The sequence below is a fragment of the Perkinsus marinus genome (genome assembly GCF_000006405.1).
Source record: "Perkinsus marinus ATCC 50983 genomic scaffold scf_1104296968134, whole genome shotgun sequence".
NCBI classification, from domain to species: domain Eukaryota; phylum Perkinsozoa; order Perkinsida; family Perkinsidae; genus Perkinsus; species Perkinsus marinus.
This window is the reverse complement of record NW_003203250.1, coordinates 1-1,065: the sequence shown is the minus strand read 5'-3', so window position 1 is coordinate 1,065 and position 1,065 is coordinate 1. Positions and strand designations below refer to the sequence as shown.

Here is a 1,065-nt window from a genome sequence, read left to right as displayed (position 1 = left end):
GATGCTGTCTTTCCACCTTATTGGGATGCTACATACAAAACCCCACACTCAGCAGGATGATAGTTGTCGGCATCAGAACCGCGTCAACATACGAGCGAAAATGGAGAACCCGGGCATCGATCCCGGTGCCTCTCGCTTGCTAAGCGAGCGCTCTACCATTTGAGCTAGTCCCCCTCACAATATTCAAATTCTTTCCATTCCGGAAAGATGGGCTGAGCACCCTCGCCCCTCGAACAATGTTGAAGTGGTCCACGAATGGGTGACGAACATTGTCCAAGGGAGGAGGGGAACCAATAACAGGTCGTGCATCTCGAACTACGATGCTCCTCTAACACTCCTGCTCAGTCTTCAATCATTGCGCTCAATGTGAGCCCAACAAATATCTTATCTCATATACACTTTCCGATGCAGGGACTCGAACCCTGGTCGCGTGGGTGAAAGCCACGAATCCTAACCAGCTAGACTACATCGGAAACTGAAAACATAAAATTATATACAGTTCACAAAAGTGCTGTTCAGTCCACCTGCGTGATTGAGGTAGCAACCGAGATGATTGCAGCATCACCAACAAGGCCGCACTAAGGAACATTTCCCAGGTTCGAAAGGAATCTGGTATATTATTGAGACGCGCCTCTATCATTGGTGACACTTATCTCGAAGGATGATTATATCCTTCATTCATTTTCATATTCCCATGAATTGTGGTATCACCAGTCACCACTAACTGTTGTGCTAAATGGAGGTGGTATAACACACAGTTTCCCTCTATCATATGGTGCGTCTACAAGCATTGTGACCAGCCCAATCAGTCACCACGCAACAAATTTACGATTGTACCACTCCCTCCCGAACAAGTCCGTAAGGGTTCATGATGCTGTCTTTCCACCTTATTGGGATGCTACATACAAAACCCCACACTCAGCAGGATGATAGTTGTCGGCATCAGAACCGCGTCAACATACGAGCGAAAATGGAGAACCCGGGCATCGATCCCGGTGCCTCTCGCTTGCTAAGCGAGCGCTCTACCATTTGAGCTAGTCCCCCTCACAATATTCAAATTCTTCC

General features: G+C 47.8%; 3 non-coding genes across 3 annotated transcripts; all 3 read right to left on the bottom strand.

Moving 5' to 3' along the window:
• Window positions 1-101: 101 nt before the first annotated feature.
• Pmar_PMAR015026 lies at window positions 102-174 on the bottom strand. The gene has a single exon. It is a non-coding gene; the product is annotated as a tRNA-Ala (tRNA).
• Window positions 175-400: 226 nt separating this feature from the next.
• Window positions 401-473, bottom strand: Pmar_PMAR015025. Its single transcript has one exon. It is a non-coding gene; the product is annotated as a tRNA-Glu (tRNA).
• A 498-nt stretch (window positions 474-971) lies between these two features.
• Window positions 972-1,044, bottom strand: Pmar_PMAR015024. The gene has a single exon. It is a non-coding gene; the product is annotated as a tRNA-Ala (tRNA).
• Window positions 1,045-1,065: the final 21 nt, after the last annotated feature.